This window comes from Aptenodytes patagonicus, chromosome 6, assembly GCF_965638725.1.
Source record: "Aptenodytes patagonicus chromosome 6, bAptPat1.pri.cur, whole genome shotgun sequence".
Taxonomy (NCBI): Eukaryota; Metazoa; Chordata; class Aves; order Sphenisciformes; family Spheniscidae; genus Aptenodytes; species Aptenodytes patagonicus.
Genome location: NC_134954.1, coordinates 37,149,701 through 37,170,461, shown reverse-complemented (window position 1 = coordinate 37,170,461; position 20,761 = coordinate 37,149,701). Strand labels below are relative to the sequence as shown.

Below are 20,761 nucleotides of genomic sequence, written 5' to 3'. Positions count from 1 at the left end.
CTTTTTTCCCGCTCTTTAAAAACCCCAACCACCTCCCCTGTATTTTTTTTTTAATGCGTGCAAAGGAGAGGGAAATATGACAAACCCAGTTTCAGATCTGCTGTTGACATTTGGGCATGGATTGAACAGTCCTTTTTCTCATCAGAATTTCAGTTCTGCTTAAGTAATAAATCTTTCTTTCCTTCCCTCCCCTTTTCTCCCATGCCTGTGTAGCGTTCCAGGAGGATTCGGTTTCAAGTAGGAATTTTGACTTTTATGGCTGGAAAGATCATCAATTTCCAACCTTATTTGCCTCTCTTCCCCACAGCCCCTCACTCCTCTGCTTCCTTCTTTTACAAGGAAGTGTTGATCAAGCAAAGGCTCTGGGTGTTTAAAAATAAAGCAGACAAATATGGAAAACACTGCAGTACCTTCAACCAAGGCGCCTCTCCCAGACACTGAGTGTCTTTCAGCTGTTCTTACTATTCCTTTCTATCATGTTAAGACTGTGTTGAAAATTGAAAATTGCTTCCTTTAATTTTTTCCTTTGATCTTCTTTTTCCTCTCCTAGGGATAAGCTGTGCCCTGATAGAATGGAGATCAGCTGGATGTTATGTTTTCCTACACAAAAGGTTTCCTTTTGTAATGTGTTTATGATTGGAAACTAGCCATCAGGCAAAGGAGGCACTTCGGTTTTCACCTTGTTTGCAGGCCCATCCTGTGTCTCTTGTTTATCTTTCCAGCCCTCAGTCTCCTGATGGACCTCCCTGCTCCTCATGCTCTTCAGGAGACACAACTTTCAGGAGAAGATGGGTTTTCTGTTTTCAGTAGACTTTTTCCAGCACTGCAAAACAGCTTCTAACTCTTTCAAACCTGATGGTTCCCCCGGGTCCATATGATTGAGGTTTTCTGCAGAAAAATCCAGGACTGCTGATTGTTCCTCCCTTGTCCAGAAATCTCTCTCCGATTTACTCTCCAGACTCCTGAGGTTCTGTGCTAGTAAGTGCAAGGCTTTTGATGGGGGCCCTTATTTCTGTCTCATGAACTATACTGTGGAGTGTTTTGTAATTAGAAATTTAGAGTCTGAAGGCCTGGACAGACACTTTGCATCCAAAGTTTGGCAGGGTATCCAATCACTTGCATTTTAGATTAATTTGTTTTAAGGAAGGTAAACTTACAAAAATGCACACCAAAAAAAGGGATGGAGAGTGGCTAAAAGTGTATTTTTATGTAAGAAAACCTGTGCTCAGAGCTCTTCTTTGCTACAGCCCATGACCTTGAGCAAGAGACTTTTTGGAAGTTGAGTCATCTCTTTTGAATCAATAGACCTATACTGATGCATACAATTTGAAGCCTTGGCTCAGCCTGTGCTTTAGAGAACACAGACCGGGAGAGATTTTATTTCTTTTTTCTGCCTTTAGTTTTGTGAATGCTTTGGGACAAAGAGCCTGTGATTTATGAGCTCTGCTGGCTGCCTTCAAGGTGCTTGATGGAGGGATCCCTACTCTGCTGGTGTGCCTGGATAGGCCATGGCATGGCCTCTCCTGCACCACTGCAGGTTAGCAGGAGCCTGTGGGCTGTCATCCCCGAGGGGCCTAATGAGGGCATCTCCAGTGATGCTGATGTTTTACATTGCGCAAACCAAACTTTAGCAAAATCCACCGTCAGAAATGGATCCTGGAGGTATAATTTGGGTGGAAATAGTCTAAAATAATTTTTATACACCTCTACACCTATGAGAACTTTAAGTAATTGCAAGAAAGAACCAGTGATGATCTAATCATTTCTACAGTCACCTGAGGTTTGCAATGAAATAAACCTGAAAGCCACCATCAAATATATTTTAAAAGGAAGACAGGCTTTCAAAAAGGAAGCATGAACTTAGTGCTGGCTGCGCACAGTGTGGCCTGTCTAAGAATGCAGATGCACCTGGACATGCTTCATGCTGCCAGAAAAGGAGGTTTTGTGAAGGGCTGCCACAAAATAATTGTGTATTGATCAGGTGAGAAGATAAACAGGTGCAAAGGAGGAGGAGGATGGCAGGTCCTTATTTCAGTTGCTGGGTTAAGGATTTGGATCCAGTCAGTTTTCTGGGCTTGGGACAGGACACCATGGGATTATCTGCCTGAAGCTTAGATGTGTCCCAAGACATCTCTGGGAGTGCATCAGGTCTGTCCCTAGGGAGCAAAGTCGTCCCAGGTGGTGCAGAGGAGATGTGTCCCTGTGTTTTTGCACGGGAGCAGCAGCTTCATGCAAGCAGGAATACTAGAGCAAACCCCCAGCCTCTCCCTTGTGCTTGCTGGGACTTGCCGAGGTCTGCTTCTAAGGGAAAACGGCAGCAGCTGGGGATGCGAATTATCACTGGCATCTGCCTCATCGGGTGCATAGCTCCTGGGGAGTGTATGGATGCTTCTCTCCTGCAGGAGAATCCATGTTGAGGGAAGGCATAATGAATGATGACGGAGCTTCAGATTTCACAAGGCCCCAGAAAATCCAGTAGTGAGAAAGCTGTTGGTTGGAAACCATGCCCTGTTAGTCCTGCTACCTCACTGAAACAGGGGTCAGCTTGCTTGGGGCTTGCCTGGTTTTTACAAACGGTTTAATTGATGAGGATGCTGTTCTGGCCAACACAAAACTTTTATGCATTTGGGCTGCATTTAGTTGAATTAATATAAAGGAAGTGTGTGTTTTCCATCTGGAGCATTGACATAATTCATTCTGACACTTCTGAAGTGGAATATGTTCCTTTTTGCAGGCTAAAGTCACATAGAGGTGGCATTGATTGCAGCACCAGAATGGAAGTGGGAGTTCCTGTGCTGGGCTGCACTCGCTGTGCAATTACTCTGAAGTCTCTGCCTTTCTAGTCCAGTTTTAACAGGATGGTTCTGTCTCAGGGTTTCCTATAGCCCAGGGAGTCAGGCCCTCCTCCAGGAGGAGGGAGACGATGGTTTAAATCCATGCAGTGAAGTAGGAGACTAGATCTCCCATATTTCAGGGGATTGTGCAAGCCATGGAGTTGTTGGATGAAAGGGTGAGCGCTGCTGCTTCTGCTGTTTCACAGTGACCTCCCTCTGATACTTTTGCCTTTTGCTATCTAAAGTGCCTGAAAATGCAATTAACTTCCCATTTTGCCAATAACTTAAAAACAAGGCACTTGGTTTTTCATTATCCACATAGGAACTTTATTTTCCTTTTACACTTTTGATACATCCACCAAGCCACACATGCTATAATGACTGCCCAAGAGACACTGAGACTAGTCACAGTGTATCTGTAGTGTCACGCAGGGGTCAGAAGGTAAAGCATGCTTCTTCCAGGGTAAGTTTGCTCAGAAGAGCTTAGGCCAGTGGTTTCCTTCTGGGTGCTTTGCTCTGCTCAAGATAGCCAGGGCAGCCAGAGGGCTGGTTTAGGAGGCCACAGAGGAAGAGATCCTTCTTGGGCAAGATCATGCTAATTTATATGCTACTACTCTATGACCAAAAAGGCCATTGCGAGTTTAGTCCATCTCTGAGTGCCTGCTTCAAATGTGGTTTCCTTGCTTTGTTTTGTGAAATTGTTGGCGAGTTCATCACAGGACACCAGATCAAGCACTAGGGGAAGTGTTGTTTGTCACTCAGAAGGCTCTGGTGGGAGTTTGCTTTCAGGCAAGGTGTGTAACACTGAGAATACAGACAGCGTTTACAAATACTTAAGGACAGTCAACCTATTCCAATCTCTTCTTGGAGCCTTTCTCCTGTCCCATGCACACTTATCTTCTATCATTTCAGCTGTCTGACATGTTCTCTCTTTCCTGTGATCAGCTCCTATCTGACACCTGTTGCCGTTAAATATTTGCCATGTTCCTCTTCTGAAGGTTGGGTGGCTGCAATGTCAGCAGGAAAAATTGCAAGTTTACATGTACCATTTGGCAAGCAAGGAGCTTTGAGAAAGATTGCAATGGTTTGGAGCTGTGCCCTGGTACAACCACCTACTTTATTCAGCCCATAAGTGGGAAGTGATCCCGTTATCCAAAGTTACAAGAAGTACAGGGAAGTTCATGGAGAAGCCTTCTGAACACAAACAAGGGAGGTTCAGTGAAATTCAAAACTAATACGTGGGAATGATGTTTCTTCCAACGCCGGTTAGATTGTGAAACTTGTTGCTGGGAGACTATTTGAGGCCAAGAACCTAATAAGATGCAGGAAGGAACTGGGCATTTAGGCAGTTATCAAGAATATCAGAGTTACTATAATTCAAAACAAATTTGGAAGGAATATATAATCCATTTCACTGTGCTTAAGCAGTTCTTGAACTGATAAAGACTGGGTGCATTTTTCCACACCAAGATGCTGCAGAGGTTCTTGTGCTCTCTCTTAAACATGTGGTTTTGGCCACAAAAGGGATTACTGCCTCAGCGGGACTGCTTGTCTGGTTTGATTCTTGCACGTTTCACCACAGGCTTAAAGTAACAAGCCAGGGATCCGCTGCCAGCAAACTCTCTCAAGATCTCATCTTCAGGCTGTAATGCTGACTGTGCAACAGGGTGCCTAATTAATCTACTAATGATTTGGCTTTGTCAGTGCTCACAACGTGCAAAGCACTTTCAGCACAGAAAAGCAAAGCCATTTGCTGTCCAAGATGCTCGCAGCTGCAGGACACCCTAATAAGCTGTGGAAGCTTGTGAAGAAGAGAGTCAAGCCCAATAAATGGCCAGGCCAGCATGTTTCAGGGGTCTTGGTCCAACGAGGGTGCCCTGTCCTTGGGAAGGTGGTCTGGGAGCAGGGCACAGCACGAGAGGAGACCTGGAGGTGACTGAACAGGAATGTCACCAGCAGACAGTCAGGGCTGCCACCATGGGATTTGCAGGTGGTGGGCAATGATGGATGAATGCTGGAGACAGCATTATATAAAGGCACAAAGGTTGGATTATGTGCACAAATGAAGGGCTCTGTTGGCTCGAGGGAGGTGGTGGGTGTGTTTTGGAGGGAGGATTCACCTCTTGGCTCCTTCAAGTGCTGTGTAAGGTGTTGGTAGCCTGAATGCAGCCAGGGGCACGCAGCAGTCACGGGGCTGTAGCGTAGGCTGAAGTCAAACCATGCTGAAGGGGCAGGCAAAGGAATGAGTATCTGAAGAAGGGGAAAGAAGGCACCAACTGGTGCACCATATATAGCCTACGGCTGACTTAGCACTTGTGCTGCATTGCCCTCCAGCTCAAGGTTTTCTAATTCTGTCCCAGACGATGTCAGTGTCCCCCAGCAACTGGCAGTGAGACATACAAGGCGTTCCTCTGAGAGCCCGTGAGCATCTCTGTCACCCCCAGGAGGGCCGACAAGGGGGAGAGCAGCTTCCTGAAGGTGTGTGTGCTTCTCAGCTCTTGCTGGATGACTTGGGAGCTGCCTTCAACTCAAGTTCGGGCAGCTCACCTTCCCAATGCCATTGTTCCCTGAGGAAGAAACAGTGTCACCCAAGTGCTCATTGCAGTTTGCTTTCTACCGTCCTGTAAAGCTTTTGATCATTTTTTTGGCGCCTTAGTTTCTTCGGCATGAGCATCAGTTTATAGATCACTGAGGAACCAGGCTCTGAAATGCAAGTGCCTGGCTAAATGTAATGAAAATATGCACGAGCAAGGCTGTGCCTTGCTCCCGTTGCCCAGCTCCTTTGGCAAGGGCTGCGGTTGGGGCAGAATGTGCATATCAAATCCCACCAGGCGGGACTCTTTACCAAGGAAAGCACTAGCTGACGGGCCCGAAGGGTTAACCCAAAGGGTTAAACATAAAGATTAGGCACAACATAAGAAGTTAATCTCACATGCTCTCTCACACTACATGGGATAAAACCCCATTGGTGCTGCTTTGGGCAATTGGGATTCCTGCAGCTTCAGGGCCCCATAGCCTGTCCGTGAGCTGCAGAGATTCGCTGCCTTTCCCTTCCTCTCTTTTCCCTGGAGCATGCAGCAGAGGAGTTAAATTACTGCCCGTTTAAAATGAACTATGTCTTTCTCAGGTCCCATTTTAATCTGCTAGGAGATGGAGTGACTTCAGACTTGGAAAGGGCATTAAAGGATAGCTAAGTGTATGGCACGGAGTCCCCACATACCTGCATTGCCTGGAAGGTTTCATTGTGACTTATGGGGCATCAACCTCTTTTCTTTCACTTTTTTCTTCCCTCTCATTTTTGACATAAAGTACTCCAGAAGGTCTTGAGTCAGCCCAGGATCTAAAGGCCAGACTGGCTGGTGGGATAACTCACCAGGCTTAATGTGATGTGGGTTAAGTTTTGCTCAATTCTGTTAGGGATGGTCTGGATTTGAAATTTCTCAAAACTCAAAGATAGTATCTGTTTTTAGGAAATCTGGCGCTGTCACAATTTAGACCTCTTTTTCTCTTCAGCCATCAGTAACACTTCTTCTCAATGACCAGAGGTATGGATAGCCTTCAAGACCCGAAGCTTGGAGATGTGACCATCATTCTCTGTGATCGTACGTTCTCTGTCCTTGTCATTGAAATCCTGTCTCTGCCAAGCATGCAGTCTGCATTTGCTTAAATATTGCTAAATGCCCAGACACTCTGTAATGTGTTCGTTACACCAGAACACCCTGTTTTCTAACTGACTGCATGAGTCTTGCCGTTGTGTTAGAATTTAAGTGGTATGTAGCTCAGTCATATGCAAACCTTGAGACAACCCAGCAAGAACGAAGCTGTAGGAACTAAAATTTTTCAGCTATTTCCATGTCTAGCAGTAAGTACTTTGGATTTATGGAACCTATGTAGGTTTCAGATAACACTTGTGCATTTTGAATCATATCCATGAAGATTATATTCTTCGGGGAGAGGGCTATAATTACAATATCATATGATCAATCGTATTGTACATATCTCAGAAAACTGTTTTAAGAATCTAAGTAGCACTGTCAAGGCTTATTAAGCCCTGATAGAGATCCACACAAATATCTAGAATATAATCTGTACCGTGGTTATCTGAGTGGACACAAATGAGCATAAAGCATTTGATGAGCTCCTCCTTTCTCATGAATCACTATGAGTGTTTCTGAGCATCCTGTGTAAAAAGTGTCTCTACGTAGAGAATTGACATGGAAAGATGGAGCTGATGTTTTTCTTTGGAGGTTTGGGGATTTGAAGCTATCGTGTTTGGTGGCAGAGTGTTCCCTGTGGCACACCAGCTGTAGCATCCCTCTATAATTGACATCGTGCCTTTGCTCCAGCCTCCCAGCCATCATGGTGCTCAGCTCGATGTTGTCTATGGACTTGAGTTCTTCCATAGCATTAACAGGTGCTTTCTGATGGCACTGTGTCCTCTTACCTCAGCAGGATTTTCATTCCCAGTGCCCAGCCCATGGCTGGAGAGGTGTCCTCCAACCAGCAGGCAAAGGAGGCTGCAGGCAGGGCCTGGCAGGGTTTCCTCACACTTCCCTAGCCAGTCAGGGGTAAAGAGCCTCCTTTTAGAAATGTCACGAGAAGATGATGTGGGTCCCTTAATGCTTTTAGTGGGAGAGGGGAGACGCAGCAACCAGTTGTGCTGCAGTCCAAGGGGACAGAGCACACAGTGAGCTGCCAGGTGCTTCTTACAGGAGGCAGGAAGGTCTCACCACTGCCAGCGATACACTGGATAAATTGGCCAAGCTGTTTAAAACTAGCTGTGATGGAGCTTGGCCTTTTGTGTTGTGCTTGTAACACCTCAGTGTTCCCTCTGCGTGTGAAAACAAACCTCGTTAAATGTCCTGGTTTTGGCAGGGATAGAGTTAATTTCCTTCCTAGTAGCTGGTACAATGCTGTGTTTTGGATTTAGGATGAGAACAAAGTTGATAACGCACCGACATTAAACCACTGCAAAATCCTCCCATTTGAAGCTGCTTGTGGGTGCAAGCCTGGTTTTTGGGGAGCTGTGATGTGTACACATATAACGTCTCTCCTCCAGGATCTGTCAAGTAGCTATGCTGGCTTTCTTTAAATAGCCTGCTGCTGCTGCACCCCTTATTTAGCTGTAGGGAAGCAAGTGACACGGTGATGCTCAACAGTGTCATTTTGCTTCTCGTGTGACCTATGAGATCAGAGGTTGTTAGCAGGAGATATACAGTGACTGTCACGGAAGGTGCTGCTGGATCCAGGACCTGGAAATCCTGTGGGATTGGGTGAGATGTTGGAACACAAGGGCTGAAGGACCCCCTGGCGGGGACTCTCTGGCCATAGGGAGTGACTGAGCACCTTAAACACCCTATGAAAGCTTTGTGTGCCCGGTGTTTGGCAGCCAGTGCAAGCTGCCTCTGCCTCCACCTGCAGCTCTTTTAACTATTACATTTAAAGTTGCTATTTTGTGTAAGATGCATGTAATCAGGACTTTGGAGGTCCACTTACAGAGTGCGATAAGAGCAAGGCTTCAATTTCAGCCATTTCTGCTTGAATAGCCAGCCCTGAGGGTTTTTCTCCTGCTTGTTAAACTTCTGTCAAAGTCGGTTGCTTTGCAATATGAGATGCCTTCAGAGCTGCCAGCAAGAGGCTGGTGACACACTTTATGAAGACTGTTACCCCCAAAGGTAGTTCAGAAATGCCTGTTATTTTTATTAAATACTTTTGTCCCAAACTCATCTCTCCCAAGCAACTGTTAAGATGACAGAACTGCAACAGTTGGCTGTGGGCTGCTGTGTGTGTACGTGCAGGTGTGACTTTTAACCCTTTTTGCTTATAAGGTTATTTCTACCTTTCTCCTTGAGAAATATTGGATCATAGAAGTGGGAACAGCAACTGCAGTTGGACTCTAAGTGCCAAAGCTGATTTGGATGAATGTTTGTAGCAAGGACAGTTTAAATGACAGTGGTAAGTGCAGTGGAAGAAGTCTTCACTTCTGTAGTTTTGGGGGCTCTGAAATAGGTGGGAGATTGGATCCTGAAAGGTGGTGCTGCCATGCAAGAGTCGCCTGACACAAACTCCAACCTCATGACTTCTTTAAATTAGTTGTGCCACCCTTTTTGTTTGGCAATTGTCACATTTGAAATTTTTTTACCCATTCATTTTGGCAAATGAATTTTATTTTCTGGGTTTGTCAAAGATGGGTAAACGTAACTATTCACAACTTAAAATCTGGACAGTCTTGATTAACAAGTAGACCACGTAGTATTTTTATTTCCTGCCTGGTTTGTCTAACTCTCAGAATGTGATGCTGGTAGAAAACTTTTGCAATAACAAGTTCATCATTAGTTTTAAGCAAATATTTTGAAAAACTTTTGTAAAGTAAATAGATTTGGTGAAGACTTTTGCCAAAGAATATAAGACATTTCCACAAAATGGAAGCAATTTAGAAATTCAAGTGCATATTTTGTAGTATTTTTTTTCTGTACTCATACAACAGCGTTATCCATTATGGTATTTAGTGGTTTTTACAAAATTCAGACACGCTTTTCATCTCTCATGTAGAAATGAAACACTAGTTTCTGGTATTTACCTGCTATTTCAGCAATAGTCTGTGGCACCCGTACTGTCCCAAGAGAGCAGAACTCCAGTCGTGTTTTGCAATTGGTGTGATTAAAATGAAATGAAGTTGGCTTCATCACAAAAGAGCTTCCTCCGCCTTTGCAATCTCAAATGCCTTGTTGTAGCATTAGCCTCCTTAGGAGTATAATAAGACAATCCCTGGCAGGCGTCGTGCTATGGATGTGGGATCCACGTAGCCATGTTGTCTCCAGGTGTCTGTTGCTGTGGAGCATTTCTGCCTTGCGGGTACTGGCGAATGTTTCATTTTGGCTCCTCTTTATCAGTGGTGTGTTTTATGGCTGATTCCCTGTGGGGCAAGTGGAGTTGGTTTTGTTTCCTCGTAGATGTCTAACGTAAACAATTTAGCTGAATGTTTGAATACTTTTAACTAGCAATAACATGAAACTGTATGTGCTGCAGTGAACACAAGCCAGTGCTTTTCCTTCAGAAACTGTTGTGAAATCATTTCATGTGTGTGTTTTGATTTGTCCTTGTGAATGTCACATACAGATAATGATTGATGAAGATGTTTTATTAATTTTTCTCTTATTGTGCTTAAGTGAATTGGCAGGGGCAAAGGAGATTGCTTAGAATTAAATTATAAGCTTTTGGGACTTAGCATGTGTATAGAAGCTATATAAAAAGATACGATCTCCTAGTTTCAACGCTGTTGATGCAGTTGAATCAGTGAATACACCCTGCAATGAGTGTACAGGTTTCTTGTTATGATAAAGTCATATTGAGATAATTGAGGGATCTGAGAATCAAGACATTTGGAAATCTGTCTGTGGCTATGGGTGGAGCCTTCACCTTGTTGGATGTGTCTGCAGAGGGGTGGGAAGTGGTGTAATGTTAGCAACCTCCTGCCAGTGCCTCCCTTCTCCCTCTTCCCAAGTTGAATGTCAGTTTAGCACAGCTTTTATACGATAGCTTGGAGTGGGGGGCTGCTGTACATTTAATAATGCCATAGTTACCAGCCTGTGAGGTTTGAGGCTGGAATGTAATTTTTGTGCCCGCTGCTTTTGGTGTTGGGAGTATCTCTCTCCCATTTGTGCTTTTTATGATCTGAAATCAATTGAGACTCTCAGTCTCTTTTAAAATTAGATGAGGCTTGTGCTCCTTTAGAGCATCACTGTAGAGATGTCCCCAAGGAAGCTTCCAGTGAGGATGCAGTCCCTGCCATCTTCTCTTTGCATCGCTTTTTTTTTTTTCTTCTTACAATTCCCTTTTGTTGCCATTATGGAGGCAAAGTTTTTATCTCCCCTTCTGAAAGGTTCAACTTCCACAAGGATTTTGTATAGCATTTTTATCATTTTAACAGTATCTAAAGAAGAACCGTAACCAAGTCTCTCAGTCTGCAGTGGGCTTTAACATTTAATACAAGCATGCAATCCTGGGTAGCACATTTGCTTCTCTACCTGAGGGTGGTGAATGCTGAAAAGCACCTTGCCCCCACTCCCAACACATCTAATTTAGCAGATCTGCTTTGTTCACAGTAGAGTTCAAAACTGACATTCCCCAATTCCTAATTAACTTGACAAGTGTGTTTTGCCCCACAGTCCTGTCCCTTCAAAGGGAAGGAGAAACCCAAAGCCACAGCACAGTTGTGAACATTCGCTCTTGTGGTCTGTCTGCTCGCTGGGAGGAGAGGAGCCATGTGTTTGCTGCAGCTGCAGCTCAAGATTAGACAGCTGAAGAAAACAGGCCAGCAGAAAGTGGCAGTGGCAGCTCATGGGATAAGATGACATCTGTCAGGAGGAGTGTGTTGTTGGCAGCTTGAGCGGCTGAGGGCTGCTCTTCCCCTCTGTGCGCTCTGATGCAGACCCGCTTTCCCTGTCATCCTTTGCTCGGTAATGAGGATGGTAATTGTTACTTATTGGCCAAGGATTTCGGTAGTCACAAGTAATTTTTCAGAGACCAATTCTGTGTTTTCAGAAAGTGATGAACACTCTCCTCTTTAAAACAAACGAACAAAAGCCCCGTGGCCTCCTTTCATGGATTTTTAAACTGAACATCCTCCAAATCAAGGTGTCTCAACTCACTTCACTTTGAAAATCTGTTACTACTGACGGGTTTTTAAAGAGAAAGTGATAGCTAAGTCTGCTTCTAATGATGTCTTTGGAGCCACAAGAATGTGTAGTACACTGTACATTGTATGTTGCATGATTAGGGTTCAAATTAAGGAGAAAAAGAACCTAATGGGAAACAGTGGTATGAGGAGGATAAAAGCGAAGACATAAATACAGCCAGGCAGTCTGGCAAGTGGGTTCAAGGCATAGGGAGAGCAAGGAAAATATGTACAGACAGGATTTTGGTACCCAGCACATTGAAGTGGTATCACCTGCAAATGCTAGGATGCTGAATTGATGGGAACAGTTTAACAGCAGTCTGGCATGCCTTTCCTTTCTGAGCTCTGGGGGCGGGACAAGTCTGCGCAGTGGCCACACTGTGCAGCCTGCATTCCCATCCTAGTGCTGTCATGAGACAAACAGAAAGTGCTCAACCCCTCTGGAAAGCAAAGATATGGGGAACCTTATTACTTCCAGTTCACTTTAAGGAGATCACAATTCAGTGTGGTTTCCAGCTCTCCGTTTCAGGGTTAGAAGAGACTGCTAGTATGCCTTTATTTTTTTTTTTTAATGCATTTGTTCCCACCTTCTCTATGTTCCTGAAGGATGGAGCTTTTCACCTTCCCACGGCCATTGCAAACCGCCAGTTGGATTTTTTTCTCTGTGTTGTCTTTTCTCCCAGCCCTAAATTTGTGCCCATGCAAGGCTCCCAGCCCTGTGTCATATCTAAAGGTTACGTCCAGTGATGTAGCTGGAGCTGAAGAAAATGTGCGCAACAGCTAGCCGGGCTCTTGGGGTGCCTGGCCTGCTGTAGAATAGATGGCCAAGAGATCCCTGCTGGTTTTAATAGCTCTCTGGCAGTCTTAGCCAGCAAATGTGGTACACTTCATTATAACTCAGTTTCCATGCAGGCAAATGACCTTTGCAGTGGTTAAGTAAAGCACCTCAAACTTTCATGGTCCTTTTAAAATTTCCTTGCTGGTGGGCTCTGTACTTCTTGGGGTTCATACGGGGTGGGCTTGCATGTGGGCAAAGGACAGGGTTGTGATCCACATAGTAACAAATAATACTCCATCCCAGTCTAGTTCCCGGTGACGTACCTTCACAGAGCAGCAATGCTGGCTGGGAGCAGCAGGGTTGTCTGCCCAGCTTTCCCCGCCTCTAGCTGAGCTGGCGGGCCTGGCCAGAGGCAGGGAGCAGGAAGTTTTGCAATAGCAAAAGGGCTGGCAGCTATCTGAGATGTGGGATGCTGCCTTCTTCCTGACGGCTATGAATCCAGCCAAGGTTCATCTCATTGCCATGGTAGTAGCTCCTGACTGAAGTATAGGGAATAATCAGTGGCAGAGTATGATGATAACGGGTTAATCAGAGGAGAAATGATTCAGATGTTCCCTTGTCTGGGAAATGAAGCAATTGTGTAAAGACTGTTTTTCCCCAAATAGTCTCTTAGAAGACTTGGAAGGCATAATGTTGGAGACACAGTATTAATTTTGCATTGCTTTCAGTTCTATATTTGTACATTTGGGTTTTTAGGTACTGATTTCTTCCTCAGCAGCTTTTGAGCATTTTGAAAGTGCTGTAAAAATGTTACTATTTGCAATATGGCAAATGCAAAAGAAGCATCTTCAGATTTCAAGCTCTAACTGGGGTCCCTGTGTGATATTCCTCACCAAGAAATAATAAGAAACCCTGCCTCAGAGATGCTGGAAAATGAGGGGAAAAAAAAAAAAGGAAGAAAACCAAAGCAGAGAGCAGCCAAATTACTTGTTGGAGGAGCCCCAGCTTGGCAGTTGCAGACAGAGGAAGGAGATTTGTCTGCTGAGTCCTAGTCCAAGGCAAGGCATGTCCACTGGAAAGAGCTGTCTCGCCTGAGCAGCTTTCAAACATCACCTTCAGCCCCTGTTCTATAAGTTTCGTTCCCTTTGATGAAATTATGATGTTTAGAGAATTGTCGGGGCATCACGTATAGACTTCGTAGGCTTGAGTCCAACCCTTTGATGGTTCCAAGTGGATGGAGGCTTTCTCCTAGTTCCTAGTGGAGCTCCCAAAGCTGCCTTCAAAAGTGGTGTGGAGGCACCATTCTGAGCTGATTGGACAGAGGAGACAGTTGTTGGAGCACACCTGGAAAACCAGTCTGTCTGGTGTAGATGCTGCATGTCCTGCTCAGGTCAGAAGTGGTGGCAGGATGGCATGTGAAACTTCCATCATCTGAAATTATTAAAGGGCTCAGCTCTGTCTTCATGGGCACGGCATGAACCTTTTACAGTAGAAAATGTGTTGAGGCTAGTAATGCAGTGGGGTTTTCTTTTTCCAAATGGTGGAATTCACTGGAGAATTTATCCCTCATTTTATCTCAGGAAGACCCAAGCTGCCTGTGGATCATTAGAGTTTTGTTCAGGTATATCTAATCCACTTGCTAACCAAATAGTTTGGCTGCAACTTCCGTACTCCAAGTAATATGATTCACTCTTCTTGGCCTGGTTTCCTAAGGTGAGGCTTAAGGATTTTCCTTGCTTGTCCATATTTCTATATTCTCTCAGTGACATTTCTGACTCTTTTGGACTATTTCAGCGAAATTAGAAAGAAGGACAGAAGTGTAGGAAGGTGATCACCTTCCTATAGGTTTTGTGAAAACTGCAGCTGGGAAGAGTCCCAGATCAGGCCCTCTTATTATAAAGCACATATATTTAAATCTTAAAGTGAGAAAAGCAAGGAAAGGATGTCAGGCCATTTTTCTCTTGTTACTGAGAATGTCTCTTTACTTCCCCCTCACTGATATCATCTGTCACACATCAGGGGTATAGGAAGTAAGTACTAATATCATTGCTCCTCGGTTTTACAAGGCAGTAATTCAACACTTGAATGCATAGACTATTCAGTGGAAGACTAAGTGGTTATTGGAGTGAATGAATGAGATTATTGCTGATGAAAACCAGGGAATTGGAACTATTGGTATTGTGAAGATAACAAAAGAGAGGGGGAAAGATAATGGAAGATGATTGTCCTGTTTTAAAAAGGGTCTGTGTGCTCCCAAAACCCAAACATTTGTACTCATTTGGGATCCCTACATCAGGCTCTGTCTTTTCTGTATGCTTGTAAAGCATGGCATCAGCCCTCCTGGAATGGGTATTTCCCAGCTTTGGGTGGTATAAACACCTCAGAGCTTATCCTCCGTGGTGATGAACCACCCCGGGTTCCCAAACACTTCCACTGGCAACTTCCCACTTCTGGTCCAGAGCCCAGCTTCTTGCAGATGAATTTGTCAAGCTTGTAAATACTAAGCACTGCAGTCCGGTGGGGTGGCGAGCCCTATTCTGGGAACTGCTGTGCTGTATCTTGGTGTGGCTTTCACCTAACTGCAACCTGCCGTAGCTTTCATCTAACTGCAACGTGCTGTAGCTGCCACTCAGGTGGGGTTTGTCCTCTTTTCCCTTGGTGATAGATGAGCTATGAATTCCTACCAAGGGTATCCCTGGATGTAGGATATGCGCTCATTGAAATTTTGCATTTTATGGTGACCCTCTTAGACTTAGTCTCTTAGACTTTGTCTTCTGAGATCTGTCTCTCTTATTTTTCAGCCACTTGTAAAAATCTGATCGATCCCTTCCTATCCACTACTGGGAGCATCAGTATGGAGGAGGAGCACCTCAGTGACAGAGCGAAGTGGTACACAACAGCTCCAAAAAGCTTCTGGGAATAGGGGAAGCCCCTGCAACGAAGGGCTGCTTTGGGCCACCCCTGCAAGGAAGCTGTTTGACACTACTGTGGTCTCCCCTTCACCAGTGAGGGGTATCCTTAAAGAGGGGTAGCTATAATAAAACTCAGCCAAATGGTGGAAATATGATCGACTCCTCAGTCTGATTAGAGCCAACAGCCGTTATGTGGAACATTTGCTCCTGGCCTGTTTGCAGCTGCATACTACAGTGTAACTATTTATGGGCTCGGCTCCAGTGGGATTTATGGATAGCAAAGTACTACCAGTGGATTCGATTACTGCCTGAGATCACTGCAAATGCTGCAGCAAACTGCAATGGCCGCAAAATGAGCTTTTCGCAAGGGCTGCCTGACACGTGTCCTGCCAGCGAGAAATTCCCCAGCCATGAGGAGATGGAGCTAAATGGCTCCCCATAGCCGTGCTCTTTTTTTCCCCCTCCTTAAGGCTTTCAAGTTGTTTTTAGCGTCGCCTCTACGTCTTCTCCATTGCTGGCTGTCATCCTTGCTGCAGAGGAAGCAGAGCAGTGTACTGTCATCCACAGGCTTCAAGGGTGGCCATTTATTATAGGATCTATTGTACTTTTTGGCCAAATTTGCCGTCTTTCACTCTCTGGGGGAAGCAGAGGGGATGCACGGCATCTGAGGGTGAAGTGGCTGCAAGGCGTCCTGTGCAGCACAGAGGGTGGCAAAAACAAATGGCTCTTGTGCCTCTGGAGTTGTGGACTACATGAAAAAGAACTTAATCCTCTTCTCCCCTTTCTGCTGGCAACTCTTAGCATCTAGATTGCCCAAATATTGGGGATGAGGTTGTTCTTGGGTGGTCCTGGGCTGTGCTCAAACACTGCCTCCTCATGAGCAGCAGGGAGGGCGCAGGTTTCCTTGTGCTAAGCTGGTTTTGCCTTCCTCCCACACTGCGTTTTGCCTTCCCCTTGCTGTGATGCTGTAAACTGGATTCGTGAAATGACTAAAAAAATGAGTAAAAGCCACCCCCCTTCTTCCCCAAAAGGGGCAGCATGGAGACAGAAACAAGTGGGTGAGAGTGAGTTGGGGAGAGAGGTAAAACAGAAGTGTCTTCAGACAGCTCTGCTGCAGGAGGAAACAGCAGGGACCACCATGCTGAGGGTGAAAGCTGGCTCGAGCTACACTTGGGAATACAAAGCTGTGTGGGTGAGGCAGTAACAGGCTCTGTCTCGAATCAGCAGCTGTATTGAGAGCTGTTTTGTTCTGCTTTTCCCTAACAGCTTTTGAGGGAGTGGTTTTGATTCTGAAACAGCAAAAATCCTGCAGGATGCGAAGATGTGATGGTCCTCTTTAGGCCTTGGAGCAGCTGTGCATTGCAGCCACCCAGGCAGGCAGAGATCTTTGTGCTCATCCTCTGTTTTCAAAGGTCAGTTCTGCCAGTGGGGTGGTACCAGGATGGTGGGCAATGCTCATCCCCAGACACCAAACACCACGTTCGCAGTAGTGCCAGCACGGCCATTGGCACAGTGAGCCTCATCTCCTCTCTGGGCTTGCAAGGCATCACCCAAGCCAAGCAACATCACTTTTGCGGTAGCAGCATCCCTGATCCTCGTTCCAGAGCTGGGAAGGAGCTCTCTGAAGCCTAGTTGGTATGAAGTGATATGCTGTAATCTTGGCAAAGACAGGGGTACAGGAGGGATGTAAATATGTCTGTGTTAAAGGGAGAGTGGTGGTGTATCTGTTTCCAGCTCATGGTAAGGGGATGTTCGATGAGGGACATCCTGAATGATGGAAGAGCTTGCTTGCTCTTTCCAAAAGAAAAAAAAAAAGCCAAACAATGAAAAACTACCTGTCAGATCTTGCTGGGATCCTTTAATTAATATACCAAGACTTGCTGTTAAGGTCAGGCACAAACAGGCTTATTAGCTAAGCCTGAAATTTGACCAACTGTTCAAAGTTAATTATACTCCCCCTGACTCCTACGTTCAGCTGTTGCAAAAGGGCTGGGTCCGAAAGTGCTCTAGATCAGCTTAACTCCATGGGCTTTACACAGCTCCAGATCTGGCCTGCATAAACGATTTTTCCAGAAAATTACTGCCACTGAGAAAAGCAAAGGTAAGGAGGAAAAACAAAACCAAAAAGGCAAGCAGAAGGTATAAGCTGTGTTGATTCAGGGAGAACAGTCAATGAAGCAACCCTCTCAGTTTCAACTATAATCTGGAAGTCCATGCTTATCCCTTTTGCCAAGGTTAATGAACTGTGCTTGGTAAGTTGAAAGGCCCAGCTATAAAGATGCTGCAGTATCCATCCACACCAGCTATGATACTGAATTTGGGGTTTGAGTTTATGTTGGCCTGAGCTTAGTTATCTGCTTCCTGCTGGGTTGAAAGTGAGTTTGGATGCTAATATTGCACACCCACTGTGCACTGGGATCCCCCTGAAAACCTGAAAAAACCCACTGGCCTGAAACCCCCCACTCCATGGGGCCCAGTTCCCTGCCTTGTGCTCCTCCATCCCTACGCATGGCCGAAGCAAGGGGTTGCCTAAAAACTCCCAAGACTGCCTGTCAGCAGGGTCAGGGAGACCCAAGGCTGCTCTGGCCCTGTTGGCTTCAGGCCATGTCCCAACGGAGACAGCACTGCAAACCCATCTGCAAGAGCCATTTCAGCCCTACCTAGGTTTGGTTTTTCCCTTGACATCAAAGTATCTTTAGGACGAGAGGAAATGGCCTCAAGTTGCGCCAGGGGAGGTTTAGATTGGATGTAAGGAAAAATTTCTTTACTGAAAGAGTGGTGAAACATTGGAACAGGCTGCCCAGGGAAGTGGTTGAGTCCCCATCCCTGGAGGTATTTAAAAGACGAGTAGATGAGGCGCTTAGGGACATGGTTTAGTGGGCATGGTGGTGTTGGGTCGACGGTTGGACTCGATGATCTTAGAGGTCTTTTCCAACCTCAATGATTCTATGATTCTATGATTCTATCATCTCAGTGGTGAGCCTTGGCACCCTTACAAATGTTCCCATCTGGGTTTTCTTGATGCTCTTGCCCTTTGGGATGTCCCCAAACCCTATGGGGCTCTAGGGAAGGCACATTCAGTGCAGGAGACTTCACAGACACAAGGGTAGCCTGTGGGGATGGGGGTTGTTGGCTCTCTAGTTCCCGCGAGTTGGGAGCAGTTGGTGGCAGAACTCGTGCAACGTCTGTAGAACTGACGTAGGGAGGCACATAGAACATTTTCACCCAGCATATGGAGCATTTCCTTGAAAACCTGCCCATGTGGCTGAAGAGCATGAGGAGTTGACCTCCCCTGCAGGGGCTTGTGGAAGAGCTTGGGTGGCTTCAGGCAGGATTGGGAAAAGATGTGCTTTTTCGTTTTGTTTTTTTTTTTGAGGGTGCATGACTGACTTAGAGACCATGCACTTCTGAAGGGCTTCCACATTTCTCACATCTCTGTCATCTCACACAGTATACAAATACAACCTCATCCGTGTGGGCTTTTTGGTTTGAGCAACTTTCCCAGGGCTACCCAAGAGCTGAATCCCAGCTCTTGGTACGATTTAGCAGCTGAGGGTGCAGGCATGTGCTTGGCAACCGCAGGGTGGTTGCTGATGTCAGGCTGCATTGCCACCTGCTGGGGGCACACAGCCCCTTGCGGAGGCCACCTCCACCCACACTTCAGCAAGGGGTGTCCCCAAGCCAGCTCCCCTGCCAGGGGCAAGCCTAGCTGAGCTCCAGCATGTTTCCTCAGGTGCTTATTTTGTGCAGATCTGCTGCCTCCTGCTCTGTTGGATTTTGTCTTCAGACACTTCATAACGTTGCGAGTTGTAACTCTTGGGGTTTAGATTTCCTGGTCTGGGTACTGGCCTTCAGTTCAGGTTTCTTTCCTGGATGCAGCTAAAGGGACGTGGGGGACACTTTGGCCAAAGGGCTCAGCCATTCTGGGCAGAAAGAGGTGAGGAACCTGTGTTGTTCTTCCCGGTGTAAAAAAAAACAATTAAAAAAAAAAAAATCTCTTGCAACAACTCAACTGTATGTGCTGGGACCTTGCTGGCCTGAAGCAGGACTTATGGTCTCACTGGGCCCAGCCACATTCTGTTGGGTGTTACCGTCAGAAAACCCCACTCAAATTTGGCCAAGGTATTACACTGTGGTGGAAAAACATGAACAAAATAAGAGGGGAAGGGGGAAAGGCAAGATAGTGATGCAAAGGGATGGGAGTCAGATGAGATGCTGGAGAGAAGCGAGGTCTGGCTGGGTAACTCATGTAAATGAAGCCCTTCACCAGCAGCTTTGTGCCCCACAGCTGCTTCTCCCATAGCTGCTTTTGTGGTATCGCATGTGGGACATGCAACCTTAATTGTCCACCTCACCCAGCTCTGTGCCTGTCAGATGGGAACAATGTTCCTGTTGGGGGCAGGAGGCCGAGCTGGGGTTTGTGGAGGCTGAGTTGCTCTTCTGCTGTGCTTTTTCCCTATCAACACAAGGAGGGCGTCTGCCACTCCACAGCCAGCAGCCAACTCTGAAGTGGCTTCAGAGTGAAACCAGTGTGCATTAAATGACTGCAGTGGTAGTTCGTAAACTGATTTATCAAATGAGGTGTGTATCTGACTGCTAATGGTGTAGGGGCTGAGGACCACTCGGGGGGGGGGGGGGGGGTTGCTAGTATTAGCCACAGATTTAACATCAGCGCTGACTGCAGTTTGTGGGCATTTGAAAAGTTAATATGCAGGAATGGGAAATGAAGTAAGTAAATTGGGCAGAGGCAGCAATAACATATCTGTCCCCTTGCACTGTCCCTATGTCACCTCTTTCATAGCTGAGGCTGCTGTCAGCTCTTGAGAGCTGAAACCACAGCAGGCTCTTGGGGGAGATGCACACCTACAAATGATGCTTGGTTAACAGTATTTGGGACATTTTTCATCTTACTGATCACACTGGTATACACAGGAGGTGAACACAAACTGAGCCAGATGGCAATGCATTCAAAATATGTTTTTTACCTATTACTTGGGAGTATAAGGCACTTGATTTTTTTTTTTTTTTTTAAACAGAACACCACCATGGACAAACATAACCATCGCCAAGAACTAAGTGTTAAATGTCTACTCTTCTGATAAAGTTGCTCTCAGGTACACTGTTGGAGCAGGAGCAGTTGTGTGTTTTCAGGCTTCATCTTGCTCCCGCTCCCTCTGCTTGGCATGAAGATGGGTGGAAGTGGGCAGCACCACACTCCTATACGAGAAAGGAGTGCTTCTTTCCCATCTATTCCCAACTATTATTATAGTTATAATAGTTATACTAATAATACACAGATATACTAATAATACTAATAATATTATATGCCATACTAATGTTATTACAATAAGAATCACCCAGACTAATGAAGAATAACTTCAGTGAAACCAAGCAAAGCACAGTGATGATGGTACCAGAACTGACTTCAACATGAAACAATCCAACACCACATACCATCTCCATTTTTCCTGCCCTGAAAGATTATTATGACAGATGGAGCCCGAAGTCATGGACTAAATGAACTCACCGAACATTTTAGAGGGATGGCCCACAGACGAAA

The 20,761-nt window shown here is 45.7% G+C and overlaps 1 long non-coding RNA gene across 1 annotated transcript; it reads left to right on the top strand.

The window, feature by feature from the left end:
* Positions 1–406: 406 nt before the first annotated feature.
* Positions 407–15,351, top strand: LOC143162177 (uncharacterized). Its single transcript, XR_012995653.1, has 3 exons — positions 407–978; positions 6,348–6,436; positions 15,091–15,351. It is a non-coding gene; the product is annotated as an uncharacterized LOC143162177 (long non-coding RNA).
* Positions 15,352–20,761: the final 5,410 nt, after the last annotated feature.